Consider the following 21893-nt stretch of genomic DNA (forward strand, 5'->3'; position numbering starts at 1 on the left):
CAGAGACAGAGAGAGAAAGAGAGAGAGAGAGAGAGAGAGAGAGAGAGAGAGAGAGAGAGAGAGAGAGAGAGAGAGAGAGAGAGAGAGAAATATATAAATACAAACTTTTGCTGGTTAAAATTGATCGTCGAAATTCATCGCGCTAAAAACAACAACAACAACAACAACAACAACAAGGATTGCGCTTTGACAAAATTTGCGAGGTTATCATCAGGGCGAAAGAACGCGCTTTGCGTCGGCTGTCTACGCTCGACAGTCGCGCACAAAGGAGGATCCTTTGTGTCTGGTCATTTTTGCCGCGGCCGCGTTTCGTCCATCCGATCGCTGCGCGTTTCGACGAGTCGCAAAAAAGGCCGATTGACCTTGAAAGAAACGGTCCCATTGCCACCCGTTTGGAAGGGAATCGTTTCGCGCCGGTTGAAGAAAATCCGCTTTCCTTTGCATCTCCTCTTCGACCTGCTCCGTCTTATCGCCCCCTCTTCGAGAAGGCGTTATCGGTCAACTGCCCCGTCTTTCCTTCTCTGCTCCCCCCCTCCCCCTCCTCCTCCCTTGCTTTCTTATTTCCACTTCCTTCCAAACTCTCTTTTTCCAAACTTGCTCGTTTCCTCGAACAATAGGGGACGTCTTCCCCTAGACTAGACTGTGAAGTTTCTGACAAATATTGTCCAAATATCTCACGATGTATAACGCGAGTCATATTCGAAAAGTTGTGTAACAATTGTAACAATACTCGTTTCTTTTCCAATTTGTCAATTTGTCATCAGACGAATTTACGTAGAGACAAGCTAGAAAAGATAGCTTTTGCAGGGACGATCAACGTTTATGTAAAACGTACTCTCTCTCTCTCTTTGATTATTGTTCAAACTATTTCTTTTTTAATACAATTCGCCACAATGCAACAGCTGTTGCGCGAATATTTTCCACGAAAATACACAAATACAATTATTTGACTATTTATGAACGATCTTTGCAGGAATTTGGAAAGATATTCCGCAGGGTGTAATGAAACTATTAAATTGTTATAAAAGTAATTAAAAAATAATTTATTATAAAAACTATTTTGAATGTAAAATTTTAAAACATTCTGTGCAAAGCTGAGATTTGGACAAAAAGTTGTTGTCTTTTTTAAATTTCTTCGTGCGTTTGATCGGCCCGTTTGTCGTCTTTTATCCGAATAACATAATTTGCATACCAGTCTAATACTCAGAATTATTTTTCCGAACGGCGATATTATGTTTTGACAAGGTTCTGTTGTATTTTCAGATAATCCTAACAATTTTGCAGCTAATAATTCTCTAAATCTTCTAATTTTGGGGTATCACGAGTCTCATGGTGACACGACAATTAGGTAGTTTATGAATATATCATGCTCTGTTCATTGGACACTATGAGAATTTATATACAATCCACAACTAAAAAGTACATTTGTTACGACTAGTCGAAGGGCATTCACATTATCCAAATTATAATCCAAATTATCCAAATTAAATTATCCAAAATATACTATATAAATACTACTATTCAATACTATTATCAATACAATTACTATTATCAATACTTTTTATCACGGACGCGAACAGTAATGATGGAAACAAACGCAATAGACATCACTTTTGCGACCATCAGACTCGCATTACTAAAATATCAACAAAAGTAATGAAATACACTTGACACAGCATGGCCTGAAAGAGATTTCGTTAGAAACACGCGTGGCAGTCACCTCTGGATGGGATGGAAAACGAATGGTTGAAACAAATAACAACAGTTGGCCGCTTCTTCCATCCAGAAATGGAAGACTAAGCGACATGGGCCCGTATCGAGTAGCCGGGACTATAATCAAGTCCCAACCCCTGCTCTAATTAACCAACTAATCCGCGAGTTAGAATTATTGGACAGAGAGAGAGAGAGAGAGAGAGAGAGAGAGAGAGAGAGAGAGAGAGAGAGAGACGCAGCGCCCTAATGTGTGTACGTCTACACGCGTGTAGAAAGAAGTTGGAGAGGTGTCGTCTGGCGTCCTGCCAACCATCCGTTTCCGTTCTCGTTCCTGTGGGAGCCGCCGACAGGAATTCACCGCGTTCAGACGTTGCCGAGGGGGAAACTCTTTGAAAATTCTTGCAACCACCGATGTAAGCCTGCCTTCCTCCTCCTCCTCCTCCTCGTTTTGTTTATTAATATATTTATAATCATATATAAAATAATATTAATATAAAATATTTATATTATATTTATTAATATATCGTGTGTATATATGTGTGTATACATAGGCGAGCCAGGATAGTTATTTCCGGGAGGAAAGTTGTCGAGTCTCGTCCGCGCGGCAGTTAACGAAATGGCATCGAACAGGGAGTTTTGCTTGCTTACTTGAAAATTGGGGGCGGATCTCTCGGGGAATTGCGCTGGCTCGGTAGGATAAGCCAGATTTGGGGCAGCGTAGTGATAAAGGAGCATATGTGTTGAATTTCTTTATGAAATGGAAATGATTGTTCACCCCTTTTTTATACGGATGATTTAGGAATTTAAGGACGAGGAAGGAAGGAACGATTATCCTTTCGTCGATTGAGAAGTCTGTTTGTTGTCGTTTCCTTTGAGTTGTTGTCCGCTATCAAGTTGAAAGGGAGTTGGTCGAAGCGAGACTCGAACGAGATGCGGGGGAGTAACGCGGTTAATTCAGGTTCGTTTTAAGGAGGGACGATAAGGATGGGGGGTGGGGCGATAATACGTCTTTCCTGTCACGTAGCGGCCGATGGCATTATGATAATGCCGCGAATAAGAAGGATTCGGGAAAGGAAATGTGAACGATGAGTGAAGTGGCAGAGAGCAGGGGCGTAACTTTGCGCGCCCCTTCCGGGAATCTAATAGAAATTCGATTTTTCGTTTCGTCTCGAGTCGCGCTCGAATTTCTTCGGTTTAAACTTGAAAAAGGAAAGGAAGGAAGGAAGGAAGGAAGGAAGGAAGGAAGGAAGTTTCTTCGAATAAAGTTATAGGTCGAGTCGAGGAGAATTAAGTAATTTAAAAGGGGAATCGGTCGAGGCACGTTGCTCGGTGATTATCGATAACCAAACAATAGCTTCGTGGCTTTTCGGTTTATCGGAATTTTTTTATTTTCTTTTCTTTTCTTTTTTTTTTTTTCTTTTTTCCCCGCTTTTATTGGCAATTTATGGTTCGATTCGAAGTTTATTTGGTTAGGTTTCGAGCTGTTCAGGGGAAAGGAAATTGCGATCCTTTTTCTCGGATTAATACTTGGGAACAAGATTGATTATTTCTCAATACGATAGATACAATAGATTTTTTTTTTTTTACGTGAAATTAATTAATTAATCACAATAGAAATATTTGTAAATAATCGATTTCATCTTCTCGATAATTTTATTCCTTTTTCTGCCTGCAATTTTTATCTCCATTTCGATACAAACTATTCGAAAAAGATGGCTGTTTTCGTAATGTGAGATTTCAAAAAAAAAAAAAAAAAGAAAAGAAACAATTTCCTAAAACTATCTTTCCCAACTTAAAATCGAACAAAATGTAAAATTTGAAATTGCATTGTTTAGAATGAAAAATTGTTGGTCAAAAAAAAAAAAAAAGAAAGAAAGAAAAAAGGAAAATAGGGGAAGATTTGTTCGGTTTCGATTGAAAAATTGTAATAAAAATATTTCACGAAAGAGATAGAACAATGAAAGAAAGAATGGTAAAATAGCGTGCATCAAAATATAAACTCAATTTCGAGAAGAATAGACTTGCTGGTTATTTTGGTTCTCAATTACAGAACGGTTAGCACAATTTTACGCTTGTTTCCATTGTTGTTGAAAATTGGTGTGGTAGATAAAAAAAAAAGGGGGGGGGGAAAGAGTTCGATCGAACTTGTTTTAATGGAAAAAATTATTCTTACATGGATTAATTTATCCAATCTAATCTAATTCTGCTTCGATACTATTCTATATCGTTGTGATATTGATCCAAAAGATAAAATTTCGAAATATAAATTTCGTGGAAATATTCGTGCGATTCACGGAATCACCAAGTCGATTGAAAGTTATAGAGAACATCCTTCTCGCAGTTCCTCCGGCGAAAAGAAAACCGGTTAGAATCTCGACTATTCCCAAACGTATACGTCTTCTTCTTCTATACTTTGAGATCTCTTGATATCACCATAATTATCAAAATATTTAATCATCCGAGTCGGTGGTTATTCTCTCTCTCTCTCTCCCGTCTTCGTCTTCACTGTTACTTTGCAGTCGTCTTTTGAAAAGTCGACTTATCTTCTACATCGGTATTCACGCTTTGATCATCCAGCGAACCCGAAGATAGTCTTCATTCCCTCGTCAAGTAAAATATGGATTCGAAATAGCGACGAAATCTTGATCCCGGAGTTCCAGTAATTTAGATTCAAAACTTTGCCCCGAGTTGATTTAACCCAATTGAACTTGCCCCTTAAACGATTCCAATTTGCCACATGGCGCTACGTAAAAAGCGCCATTCATCCATCCTCTCCGCATCGATCATCGTTAACGATCTTAAAAGTGGATAGAATGTGAGAAAAAGAATTATCGAAATTAATCTTTCCAATTTTTTAACTCGCAATTTTGATTCAACTCTCGGTTTTTAACAATTATTTTAATACTTGTAACCATAAGATCACAATTGATCTCGATTGACATTTCCAAAAAAAGGAACAGAGGATCGCTCGATGCGGCAATCTCGATTTTCTTCGATTTCTTTCGATTTAGGTTTTAATTGTCAAAATTAATCTTTCCAATTTTTTAATTCGCAGTTTTGATTGAAATCTCGATTTTTAACATTTTAATACTTACAAACATAAAATTACATTGATTTTAATTGATATTTGCAACGAAGGAGCAGAGGATCGCTCGATGTGGCAATTTCGATTTCCTTCGATCGTTTAGGTCTTAATTAATCTTTCCAACTTCTTAACTCGCAATTTTGATTGAACTCTTTTTTTAACATTTTAATACTTATTATTAACTACTCATTTTAATACTTACAAACGTAAAATTACATACTTGATCTTAATTGACATTTGCAAGGGAGCAGTGGATCGCTCGATGCAGCAATCTCGATTTCCTTCGATCGTTTAGGATGTCTTAATTGTCAAAATTAATCTTTCGAACTTCTTTAGTTCGCAATTTTGATTGATCGCTATTTTTAACAACTATTTTAATACTTATAAAGCAAACGAAGGAATAAAGGATCGCTCGTTGCATTAACAGTCACCTCGAATTCCTTTGCTTCTTTTTAACTCTTAGTTTCGATTGAACTCGCTATTTTCAATATTTATTTTAATACTTACAACTACATAAGATCACACACTTGATCTCAATTGTCACTTGCAAACAAAGGAGCAGATTCTCGATGCAATAGTCACTTGGAATTTCTTCGCTCTCTGGATCATTTTAATTATCAAAATTAATCTTTCCAACTTTCTTAAAAAATTCGCAGTTTCGATTGAATTCTTCGATTGAAGTCTTCGATTGAACGTTATTTTCAATCCCTATTTTAATATTCACAAACATATAAGATCACACGCTCGATCTCGATCGACAATTGCGAATAAAAGAGCAGAAGATTAACAGTCACCTCGATTTCCTTCATTCCATTTCTAACTCTTAGTTTCGATTGAACTCGCTACTTTCAACGCCTATTTTAATATCCACAAACATATAAAATCGCATTACTCGATCTCGATCGACAATTGCCAACGAAAGAATAGATCGCATTAACAATCACCTCGATTTCCTTCGTTCCTTTTTTAACTTTCAGTTTTGATTGAACTCGCCATTTTTAACAATTTTTAACATTTTAATTTTAACACCTTAATTTAACTACAAACATAAGATTACACTTGATCTCGATCGAAAATTGCGAATAAAAGAGCAGAGGATCGCTCGTTAACAGTCACCTCGATTTCCATTTCATTCCATTTCTAACTCTTAGTTTTCGATTGAACTCGCTACTTTCAACGTCTATTTTAATATCCACAAACATGTAAGATTACGTGCTCCATCTCGATCGACAATTATGAACGAAGGAGCAGATCATCGATGCATTAACAGTTACTTCGCTCTCTAGATTGTTTTAACTATCAAAATTAATCTTTCCAACTTTCTTAAAAAACTTTTCGACTGAATTCTTCGATTGAACGCTATTTTCAACCCCTATTTTAATATTCACAAACATATAAGATCGCATACTCGATCTCGACCGACAATTGCGAATAAAAGAGCAGAAGATTAACAATCACCTCGATTTCCATTTCATTCCATTTCTAACTCTTAGTTTCGATTGAACGCTATTTTCAACCTCTATTTTAATACCCACAAACATATAAGATCACATGCTCCATCTCGATCGACAATTATGAACGAAGGGATAGATCGTCGATGCATTAACAGTTACTTCGCTCTATAAATTGTTTTAACTATCAAAATTAATCTTTCCAACTTTCTTAAAAAACTTTTCAACTGAATTCTTCGATTGAATTCTTCGATTGAACGCTATTTTCAACCCCTATTTTAATACCCACAAACATATAAGATCGCATACTCGATCAACAAACGAAGGATGCGGCGTCTCGATTTCCTTCGCTCCCCGTGTCGTTTAGGACTGGTCTTAATTGGACAGAAAGCTAATTAGACGACGAGGGTGGCGTCCGGCGAGGACGCAATCCAAGCGAGCGAGCGAGCGAGCGAGCGAGATTTACGGCGAAGAAAAGGCCACTCTGGTAAGCGGGTGGGAGGCACAATCTCGAGGGAGGCCTTCCGGAAGATCTATGGCTCCTTCCCTGCTGCTCCACGATACAAACACCGATAACGCTCTTGTACACACCGGGTTGCAGCGGGACACCCGTTAAATGAAATTCACGGAAGAGGCAAGAATCGGATCGAAAAGTATCCGATCCGCGCGCGTGGCAGCGATCTGTTTCGAGAGCAAATCGTTCCATGCATTTTCTGCGGCGTCTATGCACGAGGATTATGTGAAAACGCAAGCCCACGGAGAGAGGGAGGGGAGGGGGAGATTATGCGAAGCGAATCGATAGAAGAGTGGGGGGGATCGTAGGAACGTTAATTCGAATTGTCAAATATTGAAGCTACCGGCCAGTTGAATATCTAGTCGAAATCTGTCGCTCGACACGGTGTAATCCTATTACAGGGGCTTACCCTTTTTCACGGTGTGCACCGTACGGGTGTCGTCACGGTTTTCGCGCCCGTTCGATCGATGAATGCTTGGAAGAGAAGAACGAAAGATCCAGTCGAATTTCTCGAAATGGCGAGAATCGAATGCTCGAGTTTTGGAAATTATCGAATTTATTCATTTCTTTTACATTTCGTCGTCATTTAAGAAATTTTCTTTCATAAGTTTATCGTTGGTTTTAAATGTATTATCATAGGCGCTTCGTTCGTTTCGTTATATCATCTTCGTGGAGGACAAGGAATGTTAATATTAAAGAGTGTTGGATCAAAGGGTGGATTGGAAAATTGCATCTCTCACATTTAAGAAATCATCGTCATTTAAGAAATTTTTTTCATAAGTTTATCATTGGTTTTAAATATATCATCATAGCTCATGATTCGTTCGTTTCGTTGTATCATCTTCGTGGAGGACAAGGAATATAGATATTAAAAGGTGTTGGATCAAAAGTGGATTGGAAAATTCTCTTACATTTCGTTGTCATTTAAGAAATTTTCTTTCATAAATTTATCATTGGTTTTAAATATGTTATAGCTCATGCTTCGTTCGTTTCGTTGTATCATGGGGGACAAGGGATGTAGATGTTGAAGGGTATTGGATCAAAGGGTGGATTGGAAAATTGAATCTCTTACATTTAAGAAATCGTCGTCATTTAAGAAATTTTTTTCATAAGTTTTTAATCATTGGTTTTAAATGCATTAGCATAGCTTCGTTCGTTTCGTTGTATCATCTTCATGGAGGATAAGGGATGTTGATGTTAAAAGATGTTGGATCAAATGGTGGATTGGAAAATTGAATCTCTTACATTTCGTCATTTAAGAAATTTTTTTCATAAGTTTATCATTGGTTTTAAATGTGTTATCATAGTTTCATTCGTTTCGTTGTATCATCTTCGTGAAGGATAAAGGATGTTGGATCAAATGGTGGATTGAAAAATTGAATATCTTATATTTAAGAAATCGTCGTCATTTAAAAAATTTTCTTTTATAAGTTTATCATTGGTTTTAAATGTATCATCATAGGTCATACTTCGTTCGTTTCGTTGTATCATGGAAGACAAGGGATGTAGATGTTAAAGGGTATTGGATCAAAGGGTGGATTGGAAAATTGAATCTCTTACAATTCGAAATTTGCATTTTTGGTGTAAACTAACAATAGGAACAACAATGCAATTTTTCAACTGCCGATATATTTCCAAAACGGCCAAACCGAGATGTACTCGCGGCAAATTCACGAATTTGTGTCGTCGATCACGGTTCCCACTTTCGAAACGAACATTATTTTCGTAAATAGAAAGAGAACCGTACTTCGAAACCTTCGATCTATCGGATGGGATGTCAACTTGTCACGACGCTTCCTGTAAACCCACGTGTACAGATCCATGTTACGCTCCTGGAAACGTTATAAATTAACCAATACAGGAAGAGGAAACTCAAGAACGTTTCACAAACTTCTCAACTGTTCACATACCCGTGTACTTTTTCCTAAACTTGGAAGAACGATTAGGTTTTTCTCTTAAGAAGCATTAAATGTATTCTTTTCTTCTTCTTCAAAATTATGTGTCGAATGAATACGAATATGGAGGAAGAAACGTTTGCAATTATGTTTTTTAATCGCGATCACGAATACGTGAAGAAATGATATACAGTTTTTTCGTACGATTCAACTTTAATTAATTAAATAATGAGAAGGAATGGATGTAATGCGATTAAAAATGAAAATGAATGAAAATAATGGAATTGAATAGAGAATATCTTAATAGTGAAATCCAGCCTATTTACTATTTCTAATAAAATTTATGAAAAATATTATTATTTTTTTTCGAAAGTAAATTTGTATTACGAGTATTACAAATTTTCCCCTCTATTCCTGCCATCTGTCTTCGTATATTTATAAAAAAAAAAAAAAAATCTTAAGGACGCTTTTCTCCTGGTCCGTGAAACCACGTTCAATTTTTCACCGACGCTCCCTGCCATTTTCGTCAAGTGTTCTTCCACGGTCGCGCTCTTGCTCCTGAAATATTGATCCCCCTCCCCAAGGCGGGAAGACGACGAGGCAGGACCAACACCGGCGAACTCGTGCAATATTTAATTATGTCAGAGAAATCTCCTAGGTAGGAGAGCGAGGATTTTCGAATCTTCCCTTTTCATCTTACTTTTCCCTACTTTTCCCAAATTGTAACCGATCGATTATCGATTTCGATGACGGATTAACCCTTTGCTCTCCAACCATGACTCTCTCCGTCACCATTGCTGCGGCAATTTAAACGACGATATATTTATTTATGTTTGATTTTTTTAGAATATCGCTTCATAAATAGGCTCCTAAGCTCTATAATCTTATGAGTAATTATCTTAAGGTAATCTTATGAGGCCATCGAACGCGCGGGTCCTGGAGTTGCTCGTTCGAGCGAAACTGGAGTGCAAAGGGTTAACCAGTCGGTCTTGTCTTGGAGCCGGATAATTAAGACGAGGAAAATACAAGTTTTTTCTTCCCTCTTCCTCTTTAATTAAGGCTTCCTTCGTGAACGATATAACGACGTATTAGATTGGCACGTATTGAAATTATTGTTTTCATATTGAATAAAAATTCGTATTATCCGATTTAAATCATCAAATTTTTAATTATGTACATTTTTTAACCAGAGTTTCAATAAATAATTTTAAGTAAATAGATAATTTTTTCTTTATATTTTTTAAAGCGTCGAATTTATAATCAATAATAATATTTATTAATATTCCAATTCCAATTTTGGAACATCTTATATATGTCTTAGCCACTGAATTTCTTAACTCTTTCCAACACTTAACTCTTGTTTCTTAGTTTTCGTCGATGACTCAACATAATCGAACAGTATTGTTTTGTACATCTTGTACAAAGTGGAGATCGATTCTATGCCAATTTCTATTCCAATTTTAAGAGATATAAATAAAAAATTCCTTCCTCTCGAAATATATATATATATATATGTACACTTTTTCGATCGATGGAAGCAAGGCCTGACGATTCTTAGACTTAGAGCGGTTTTTAAACGGATGAACGAAAGGGAAGGGAAGAAGCGTTTGACTATCGCTTACGCGATTCACAAGGCGAGCCTCGTTCGCACCTTCTCTCATGGTAATCACGGATAGGTGGGTAGGGCTAAGCAGCGGCGCACTCGAAACCGGGGACCTCCATTAGCCGCGATAGAGAGGCTGTGTTAAGAGTGTTAATGCGACTCCCGGGGCTCGTCGCTTCGCTGCCTCCGGATAGGGTCGATTTCGGACGCAAACTGTTCCTCCGATTAGCGAGCGCGAATTTCCTCCCACTTTAACGCAATTCTCTTCTCCGTACCTTTTTTTCTTTCTTTTTTTTTTGGAGGAAAAAATTTAACTTGTTCGCTGCTCGATTTGTGAAATTTGTGAAAGGGATTTGTGTATTTGTTGTATTGCAGCCTTTTCGTTTTCGTTTCGAGAGTATAGATCTCGTGGATTCGAGAAAAGGGGATGATATATAGTTTTTACGATTCAACTTTAATTAAATAATTAGAGAAGGATGCAATTAAAAATGAATGAAAATAGTGGAATCGAATAGAGAATATTATTAGTGAAATCTCTAATAAAATTTACTTGAAAAATAGTTTATTGTTTTTCGAACATAAATTGCAGAACAAACGTAGAAAACAATTTGAATCTACCAATCGTTGCGTTCCGCGATTTGTGAAATTTGTGAAAGGGATTTGTGTATTTGTTGTATTGCAGCCTTTTTCATTTCGAGAGTATAGATCTCGTGGATTCGAGAAAGGGGGATGATATATAGTTTTTACGTACGATTTTTCGAACTTTAATTAAATGAGAAGGAATGGAAGAAATTAAAAATGAATGAAAATAGTGGAATAGAGAATATCTTATTAGTGAAATCTCTAATAAAATTTACTTGATGAAAAATAGTTTATTAGTTTTTCGAACATAAATTGCAGAACAAACGTAGAAAACAATTTAAATCTACCTTTGAATTTGATCCTTCTCTGCCTCTAGAATATTGGCGCGAAACTACGAATATATAGTTTTTACGTACGATTTTTCGAACTTTAATTAAATGAGAAGGAATGGAAGCAATTAAAAATGAATGAAAATAGTGGAATATCTTATTAGTGAAATCTCTAATAAAATTTACTTGAAAAATAGTTTATTGTTTTTCGAACATAAATTGCAGAACAAACGTAGAGAACAATATGAATCTATCTTTGAATTTGATCCTTCTCTGCCTCTAGAATATTGGCGCGAAACTACGAATTGTATAGAGGGAGAGGAATAGAGAGAGAGAGAGAGAGAGAGAGAGAGAGAGAGAGAGAGAGAAAGACGAAGAAAAATCTCACTGGAAGGGATCAAATCAAATCCCCTTGAAAGTCGACGTTAAGAGAAAGCATGCTACGACGACATTAAACTCCCTAGTTTGAAAGATTAAACACTCTACGTCAAACACACTGTTCCATTGATCGGAGCCGGATGGAAATACCACTAGTGTCTGTGGTTCAAGTACAAATGGATTGCTTTCGTCATAGATCGATTGCCAAACCGACTGTCCCGTGACAATCATCCCTGGGAACAAATTTTATACCATTTCTTTTCAACAACTAGATAATAATCTCAACATAAAAAGAAAGAAAGAATATATATATATACATTAAAAAATAAACGTACATCTATTTCTAATTTATATATTATTTATCAAAAGTGTAAACGGAAATTAACTTTTACGTGTCTTCATTGTCTTATTTGTTAATTGTGTACATGTAAAGAAAAATAGAACACAATTCTTTTTCATTTCCAATTGTTCGAAAAACGTTCAAAGTATGGAATCGATCGACATTCCACAAACAAGCGTGCTACATGATGGACGATTATTCGGATTAGCCGAGCATATTCTACGGGTGGTTCTCCATCCTGAACTTGGTTTCAACTTGGCTCGGAAAAGTTGGCCGGTCGGAGCCGGCCACGAACACGGTCCGAGAGTATCAAAGGAGAAAGTTGCTCCTTTATACTTGGGGAATATCTCTTTTAACGTTGTACCAACCCCCATAAAATGTCAGGGCAGAGTTGGCAACTCGAACGACAGAATCCAGTTCATATCGGTAAATTATTCAGCCTCTTCAGAGAGCTAACCTTTAGCGTCCCCTTAGCCCATTGGGGACGCATATTGTCTCAGCTTTTTCAGCCGAATCGCTGGATAAAGCTTTCGAGTGTTCGAACCGATTCAACGAATTTTTTTCCTTTTTCGACAAAAAAATTTCTAGAATAAAAATTGTACGTAAATGATTTATTGTTTTTATACGAAGATCATTCGTTCATTGATCAATGTCTTCCTTTTTCCCCTCCGTATGATGAACTCGAGAAGCAATAGATTTCTATTTAAAAGAAATTGAATATTCTTGTTCCACGAATTAGAATTTCGGGAGACTTTAAGGCGCCGATCTTAAATCGGGCGAAAATCGAACACCTTTAAAGTTTCGTTCGTTCAACCTCGTTATATTCATTTCCTTTCTACTTAAACGCTAATATTAATTGACAACAATTGGAAGAATATTAATAAAGGACGTTGCCTTCGCAATTTGGCGCATCCATGTTTTCGTCCATCCGGCAAATTCAATCCGGCAAAATTAGAAACGACAACGAAAAGTAGAGGACTAGTTTTCCCCCTGCTTTTCCTCTTTTCTCTCTCTCTCTCTCTCTCTCTGTCTCTCTCTCTCCATTTCTGGCTTTCCGGTCAGCGTCAGATCCCGCGGGATCACGCTGCTCCCAGGCCGCTTTTTCCTTTGCCAGCCGCCCCAGCTGGTATCTTCGTCTCCATCGCTGTGTTTCTCCGCCGCTATCTGCCGCCTCCATCGAGGTGGCCCGCCGCCGCTTTTCATCCCCTTCGCTTTCTTTCCAACCGCGGCCGCCTCGATCGACGACGACGATGCCCCGGATTCTATCTTCTTCCTCCCTATTCCCCGGGACGCAGATTTGCATTCGACGCTAACGATGTTCCCTCTCGGTCGTCAACCCCCTCTCCCCCCCTCTTCCTGGGCGGCTAATTTTTTCGACGGGGAGATCGGTTTCGACCGCGTCTCTCCGAGGAGGAAGGAGAAACTTTTTTAACTCGACCACCCGCGCTCCAGATACATTATCTTTTGATAGCTCCTTTCCAACTGCTCCTCGTTGATCCGAAACAGGGGGGAAAATATTTTTACTCGTCGTTTTTTAGAAAGATTATTTATTTTTATCTCCCCTTAAAAAAAATTTCCCTCGCTTCCATCCGATCACTCTCGATTATTCTTTCTAGCTTTTTGTAGCCTTCGAATTCGCTCAGATAGAAAGGGAGACGTTGAGAGCGCGAAAACCTAGTAACATTCTCTTATTCCCGCTCCACTTTTGACCGGTTATCCCCGTATCGTTTTAGCTCCGGTTGCTCGCCTTTCCTTTTCCCCATTTTTGCCTCTCGGTCAGCGTCAGATCCCGCGGGAGGCACCCTCCTCCTTACGTCCCGCCATACTTCACGGGATAACGGAGCACGACGATGCAGCAGCATTCCCCAGCTCTCCTGGACCTCGTTCGTTCGTTCGTTCGTTCGTTCGAGTTCGTCGAAATCCTTAAGGACGTCGTTGACCTCCTTTCCCCGAAACGCGCTTCTTCACCTACCTTCTTCTCCTACAACCTACAACCTCCTCTTCTGCAACCACCTCTCCTCTCCTCTCCTCTCCTCTCCTCTCTTTTCGTACACCTACGACACTTTAGCCTCGAGGCTGCTACTCCCTCTCCCTCCCTCTCTCTCTCCCTCTCCTCTTAGCCGGACTGTGCAGATTCAATCTTGGTTCGAGCGGATCCTGTCGCCCTGGCTTGGATGGCGGATGAGCGGAGGAAGAGGTGATTCGATCTTAAGACTTGGTTTTCACAAGGGGGAGGGCCTTGTGTCGGGCCCCATCAACATAGCGGAGGGATGGTCTGTTCTTGGGAGGAGGGAGAGAGAAAACGGAATCGAAGCGCTGTCACCTCCCTTAACTCTTTCCTCTTCCTTCCTTCCTTCCTTCCTTCCTTCCTTCCTTCCACTGTGTTCGAGCTTTTAAGGGATGATCGTTATGGTGGCTGGCGTTGCACTGGCTTTTTTTCCTCCCTCTCTCTCTCTCTCTCTCTTTCTAGGTGGTACGATGTTTACGATGGCAGAGATTCGCGAAGAGATTTTTTTTTGGAGGGGATTTTAGGGGAAGAGGAGATTTCGGAATTGTTGTCGGTGATCGGATTGGATATTAAGAGTTGTCGAGGGGTTGTTTTTACCACGGGATTAATCTTCCTTCCTCCCCGATGTCTGAAGAGCTATCGAGGGAAAATTAAATCTTTTTTGAACAGTTTTTGTATTTTAATCGTATTTTTGCGTTCTGTGCAACTGTTGTCAACTGGTTTTGGAAATTGAGTTTTGTTCCCACGGATACATATTTTTCTTTCAAAATTATAATATATATTAATTAATTACTCGCTCGGTCTGTCAATTAATCAAGCATCCCTTCTCTAAGTTTCTCAAGTTTTCTTTTTTCTCTTTTGTGCATTATTACTTCCAAATATAGATTATTTATTAAAACGAAGTTTTATCCGCATCGAGACTTTGACCAATTTGCGAGCATTTTGCAGTTTCAATGAGAGGGGGGGGGGGAGGGAGGTTTGATATTGATTACTAGTCGCATTACAATATCAATCGAGGCAGTGAGCGCTATTCTCAGGTTGATTGTACATAGTATTACGATATCAATCAAAGATCTGCATACTGCTGCTATATTGATTACATATTGTGTATCGTGGTATCCAAGGGATTTCCAAACAATATTCTCACATTGATTATACGCGTATTATACGACGATGCCAATTACGATCCTCGATTGTACGCGTTTTCATATTTTTTTCTTCTTTTTTTCTTTCTTTTCTTTTTCTTTTTTTTTTTTGCGAAGCCCATTTGCGAATAATTGTCCACGATCGATCGATCGGTAATCACATGATGTATCGATCCGTATCCTCCTACGCACTTTGATTCGCAACAGATGCAAAGAAGAATCTCGATTATTTATCGAAAGCGGATCGACCAAGGGATAATAAAGTAGATATTCCAGAAATATTCCCGCCTTTTTGCATGTAAATATCCGAATGAAAGAATTCGGTTTATATGTGTGTAGAACGTGCTTCCCTTTTAAATAGATCGTTATGATATTTGATACGTGTGTTGCAGCCAAACTCGAACTCGTAACTCACAGCGAGGACGGTGAACGAAACTCAAACACAATTTTCGAGGGAAATTTCGATAAATATACCACGTTTATTTACCTCGAAATTGATATTAGATACAAATAAACGAAGGAGAGGCGATGCTAGAATGATCTCGTTCACGATATTTTTCTTCCAATTCCACGTACGATTTCGATAAAACGGATATCACGAGCTTCAAACCGACTTTCAAACCTCGATCGAGGATAATTAATTCGATCCTTCGTCCAAGGGATTCTACGTTTCGAACAAATTGGTAAAGAGGGAAGAGTCGTCTTATCGAATGCCAGGATCGTAGCGTTCATTTATCTCGCGCGCTCCACTCCGTCATCAAGGACGTTATCGTGGGATGGGTAATTCAACTAAACAAGCCCCCGATCCCGAAGCTAGTGGAGCGGCTAGTAAACAAGGGGGGTTTCGATTGGATTTCGATAAATCCTCCTAATGAATAAGTTCCATAAGTCATCGCCGGGCCGTGACGGGCGCTGAAATCGTTCGTTACGTCATTTCCGTTTGGACACGGCAACGGCTCGAATAATAAACATCGATGATCCGACCGTTGAACGCGTTGAAATACCACCGCGACGATTTTGCAAAGTTATTTATGCGAATCCCTCCGTTTATTCCCTCCTCGTTGGTATCCGGCCAGTGTACAACGTTACACAACGGTGTACACGTTACACCCTCTTGTCAACTATCGACGCTGTGAAAATTCATCGTTCTTCTCGTCTTTTGCAGAACGTGTATTCGAATCGGCCAACAATTTTCCTTTCGAATTGGATTTAAGGGATTCGATAATTTCGAGCTTTCCTTTTTAAACTCCGTTGAAAAAAAGTTTTTAAATATTCAATAATTATGCGTCATGCTAAAATTATAATCGATGATCTCTAAATAGAATCTAATACTGTGCAACGGTGTACACGTTACACCCTCTTGTCAATTATCGACGCTTTGAAAATTCATTGTTCTTCTCGTCTTTTGTAGAAAGTGTGTATATCTATACGTATTCGAATCGGCGAACAATTTTCCTTTGGATTGGATTTAAGGGATTCGATAATTTTCGAGTTTTAAAAGGTCTCCTTTGAAAGTTTTAACTTTGATCGAAGTTATTCGAACTTTTCAGCAACACGAGAAGAAAAATTTTAAATTCAATAATTATTCATATTCAATAATTCAATATTATATAATTATGCGTTGCTAAAATTATAATCGATGATTTATAAATATGTAATACTGTGCAATGGTGTACACGTTACACTCTCTTGTTAACTATCTTCTTTTTAAAGGATTCGATAATTTCGAATTCCTCTTTTAAACATTGAAAGTTTTAACCTCGATCGAAGTTATTCGAACTTTTCAGCAACATGGGAAGAAAATTTTTGAATATTCAATATTTATGCGTTGTTAAAATTATAATCAAGGATCTAACATATATATAGTATCTAAATAGTAGTTAGATAAATAATAGTTAGATAAATAGTATCTAACATTGTAGATTCGATAATTTCGAGGTCTCCTTTTAAACGTTGAAAGTTTTAACCTCGATTAAAGTTATTCGAACTTTTCAGCAACACGAGAAGAAAATTTTTGAATATTCAATATTTATTCGTTGCTAAAATTATAATCAAGGATCTATAAATAGTATCTAACACTATAGATTCGATAATTTCGTGGTACCCTTTTAAACGTTGAAAGTTTTAACCTCGATTGAAGTTATTTCAACTTTTCAGCAACATTTTTAGGAGGAAAAAAATTTTTGAATATTCAATATTTATGCGTTGCTAAAATTATAAATTAAATAGTATCTAACACTGTAGATTCGATAATTTCGAGATTCCCTTTTAAACGTTGAAAGTTTTAACCTCGATCGAACTTTTCAGCAACATGGAAAGAAAATTTTTGAATATTCAATATTTATGCGTTGCTAAAATTATAATCAGGATCTATAAATAGTATCTAACACTGTAGATTCGATAATTTCGAGCTTTCCTTTTTAAACTCTGTTGAAAAAAAATTTTTAAATATTCAATAATTATGCGTTGCTAAAATTATAAATTAAATAGTATCTGACACTGTAGATTCGATAATTTCGAGCTTTCCTTTTTAAACTCTGTTGAAAAAAAATTTTTAAATATTCAATAATTATGCGTTGCTAAAATTATAAATTAAATAGTATCTGACACTGTAGATTCGATAATTTCGAGGTCCCCTTTTAAACGTTGAAAGTTTTAACCTCGATCGAAGTTATTCGAACTTTTCAGCAACATTTTTAGGAGCAAGAAAATTTTTGAATATTCAATATTTATGCGTTGCTAAAATTATAATCAAGGATCTATAAATAGTATCTAACATTGTAGATTCGATAATTTCGGGGTCTCTTTTTAAACGTTGAAAGTTTTAACCTCGATTAAAGTTATTCGAACTTTTCAGCAACACGAGAAGAAAATTTTTGAATATTCAATATTTATGCGTTGCTAAAATTATAATGAATGATCTATAAAGAGTATCTAAAGATTAATTTACGTATTTATTTATAGATGCAATGTTGAATTTGAAAAGCAATTAGCAGTATATACATCATGTATGAAATTAGACAAATTTATTATGGGAATCGAAGAAACAGTTCGCTTCTTTAAAATTGTAACAAGATCGACAGAGATTGGGGGTAAGGATTTATAGAGCTCACACCTGGATTAATAAAGTTTCGCCGAAGAAACAGGCGGTGTTTTGAATCCGTCCAAGAGGATATTTTTGCCTTTCTTCTGGCATGCTCTCTGTTCCTTCCCTTCCTCACAAGAATTTGCCAGGGAGAGAATTTTAATCAGCCACAATCATCGCGAAAAATTGATCCATTTTTTAATTCTATTTTAATTCTAATTTATTCCAAAATCGACTCGCTCGATTTCGATTTCGAAAATCGATCCCATTCAAAATTCGAGGGATGTCAAAATTTTTTAAAAAAGCGCCCTCCCCTAATTCGTGCACAAAGGACGATGGAGAGGAATCCCCCAAAATGTAAGGAATCCCAATAACTTTTTGCCACGAGTAGCGATGGGAAGGAAGTAAACGAGTACACCCCTGTCTCCCCCGTTTCATTCAACCCCTGAACAGAGAACACAGACGAGGGCGCGATTCTCGTTCCAAGACCCAACCACCACCATCCCCGCAACTCGTCAAGTCGATGTCGCCCCAATTTGTTTCGAAACCGCCAGTTTCTCCAACGGTGGCTCCTTCGTTTCGACGAAACTGTGTGACACCGTTAGTTCTCCTCTTGCTTTCTCTTCGTGGGGAGGGGGAGAGCCACGCGTATTTTCACAGCTAGAAGAGGAACAAAAGAAGAAGAAGAAGAAAGGAACGATCAGGGGTTCGTCAAGAATTCACGATGGTCCAATGGCCTTCCACGCTGATAATTCGTTTAATTACCCCCTCCCCCCCCGAAAGAATTCGTTAAGGGTTGGAAACGATGATTGGATTCGTGATACATCCTCTTCTTCTCGAGTTGAATATTTGTTGAAAAAGCAGTTTGAATATGTATAAAGAAATATATTCGACGATCGAACGAATCGAGGCGTAACTCGAACGGTTGGCGACAGAAACGAAGGAAGAGAATTTTTGCACGAAGTTATCGCGAGCTTGTTTCGTTAATCAAGATTGATGACAGGTTATTGCCGACACGTACGGTGGAGGGCAGCCGGAATCCGTGAGTTTCGGCCACACCTGACTCGACGTCTTGTTCGTCGGATGTTAATTAATGCTTGCCAACATGGCGGTCTCTTTATCGGCTTTGTTATCCTAACTATTTCCATACTAAATAGCGGGAAAATACACCGCCCAACCCATTCGCGAAACCCATTCACCGATACATCTTCTCGCTTTCCTGTGTACATGTATATACATGTATTACACATATATGCGGGGAACAAAGGAATTCCGTCTGCCTGGCGTCTCAATGACGTGGAATTGATCGATCGATCGATCGATCGATCGATCGGTCGATCGAAAAGCTTGATAATCGGTGGTTAAACGATCGCCAATCTTTCATCTTCGATCCATGTTCATTATTGCAAAGCAATATTGTAATAAAATTATAATCACTCGCGGAGAATTAAAAAGTTTATTAAATCTTCGATTGATAATAAAATTATAACCACTTGCGGAGAATTAAAAAGTTTATTGAATCTCTTCGATTCTCGTCTAGTGTACGTATATGATAGAAGGAAAAGAAAGGTTTCAGATTTTCTTCTATTATAGAAAAGATGTTGTTGTAATCTTCATCTTTCTTATCCCTTTCGATTTTTTTTTTTATATTAACATTTTATTATTTTAATATTATATTATATTATATAATATTATATTTTATAAATTATATTTTATTAATTTTATAATATTACATAATATTATATTTTAATAACATTTTAATCGCGATAGCAAAACGAGTTGCGTCTCGTTCGTCGATTTCGTTCGATTATTATTGTAAAGCAAAATTGTAAAAAAATTATAATCACTTGCGGAGAATTAATAATTTATTAAATTTCTTTGATTCTCGCTTGAGCACATCTATTATACATATGATAGAAAAAAAAGAAAGGTTTTCTTCTATTATAAAAAAGATGTTGTTGTAATCTTCATCTTCGTTATCCCTTTCGATTTTTTTTTTATTTTAATATCAACATTTTAATCGCGATACCAAAAATTGTGTCTTGTTCGTCGATTTCGTTCGATTATTATTGCAAAGCAAAATTGTAAAAAAATTATAATGATTTGTGAAGAATTAAAAAGTTTATCAAATCTCGTTCTTCGATTCTCATCTATTGTACGTATATGATAGAAGGAAAAGAAAGGTTTCAGATTTTCTTCTATTATAGAAAAAATGTTATAATCTTCACCTTCGTTATCCCTTTCTATTTTTATTTTTATTTTAATATCAACATTTTAATCGCGATACCAAAACGAGTTGCATCTCGTTCGTCGATTTCGTTCAATTTTCGATCATTATTTCAAAGCAAAATTGTTATATTTCAATATTATAATAATATTATGAGCGTTACGTAACAATGACGTCAATAAATTGTTATATTTCAATCAATATTTCAAAGCAAAAAATTATAATAACTTGTGAAGAATTAAAAAGTTTATCAAATCTCGTTATTCGATTCTCATCTATTATACGTATATGATAGAAGGAAAAGAAAGGTTTCAGATTTTCTTCTATTATAGAAAAAATGTTGTAATCTTCACCTTCGTTATCCCTTTCTTTTTATTTTATTTTTTATTTTTATTTTTATATTAACAATATATTAATTATATATATATATATTATATATATATATAATTATATATTAATAATTATTTTATATTATTTTTATATTAATTAATATAATATATTATTATTTTTATTTTTATATTATTTTTATATTATTTTAATATTATTATATTTATATTTTATTTTTATTTTTATTTTAATATTAACATTTTAATCGCGATACCAAAAATTGCGTCTTGTTCGTTAAATAATCGATTTCGTTAAATTTTATCGATACACGAATAAAATTCCTCGTCGAATCGATCGCTATCATTCCATTTATCCATTTACGAATCTAATTCTGACACGTGATCGGTGTTAATTAAACGTAACGTTAATTAAACAAACGAGGAAGACGTGTCATTGTTGTGTTGCGTAACGCTCGTTGCACAATAAAGCCAATGATCCACAATTCCTATCGGGATGTTCGCACTTACCGCATACATTCTCGTGCGATGTTATAATTCGAGGGAGGGGGGAGTGGGGGGGAGGGGGGGGGGGAAGAGGGAGGGAAACGTAAATATTTCATTAATTCACGAGCATCGAATAAATCTTGACCGGCTACATGAATACGTTGACCCATATTTGCGAATCCTATTCAACGCACGGCCCTTGCATGTTCCCGCGTGCATCCGTGGAAATTTGTCGCGCGAGAGCAAACAGGATGCAGCGGCTATGCGATGCAGATTTGCGCATTGGTCGTATTTAGACGTGGCGCGTGCATTGTATAACGTAATAAAAAAATGAAAAAAGAAAAACATGGCGAGTCGCCACTTCCATTGGTGAATTTTTTTTTTCCCTCGAGATTTATCGCCTTTTCTCCTCTTCTTTTTTCTCCAAGTATCAAAGTAGTATCTCATTACACCGAGATAACGCTTCTTTGATCATTCAGTTAGAGATCGAACGAAATCGACGCTCGTTCGTTTTGTCCAGGAGAAAACAAAAATTTTTGAAAACAAAAAAAAAAAAAAAAAAAAAAAAAAAAAGAAATCCTTCGATCCCCGACATTTCAATATTTTCCTCCGGTGTTTTCCCGAAATTTAAATTACACCAGTAGAACGCGGCTTTCGATTTTGCAGAGATGTTTTTTTCATTCATTGAACCCAAAAAAAAAAAAAAAA

General features: G+C 36.9%; 1 protein-coding gene across 2 annotated transcripts in view; it reads left to right on the forward strand.

Moving 5' to 3' along the window:
• Positions 1-21893, forward strand: part of LOC122716943 — a 349442-nt gene that overhangs the window by 65786 nt on the left and 261763 nt on the right. The gene's annotated exons all lie outside the window — the stretch shown is intronic.

Source organism: Apis laboriosa, unplaced genomic scaffold (genome assembly GCF_014066325.1).
Source record: "Apis laboriosa isolate Shangri-la unplaced genomic scaffold, ASM1406632v1 scaffold4_cov146, whole genome shotgun sequence".
NCBI classification, from domain to species: Eukaryota; Metazoa; Arthropoda; class Insecta; order Hymenoptera; family Apidae; genus Apis; species Apis laboriosa.